Genomic DNA, 232 nt, shown 5'->3' on the forward strand with positions numbered 1-232 from the left:
AAAGGCAAGAAGAAGAAGAGAAAGTAGAGTGAAAATGAAGATGGGAATGGCAGAGAGAAAAAGATCGGCTTCTCCTAGAAACAGGTTCTGTATCTAGGCAATCATAGTAGGAGCTCCTTTACATACATAATAAATATACATATATTCTACGATCATGTTGACGAGGATGCTAGCGACGATGTAGAAGAGTAGATCCCCGGGGAAGGGCGATCCTAACCAGAGACGAAGAAAG

The sequence above is a fragment of the Cystoisospora suis genome, assembly GCF_002600585.1.
Source record: "Cystoisospora suis strain Wien I chromosome Unknown contig_7112, whole genome shotgun sequence".
NCBI classification, from domain to species: domain Eukaryota; phylum Apicomplexa; class Conoidasida; order Eucoccidiorida; family Sarcocystidae; genus Cystoisospora; species Cystoisospora suis.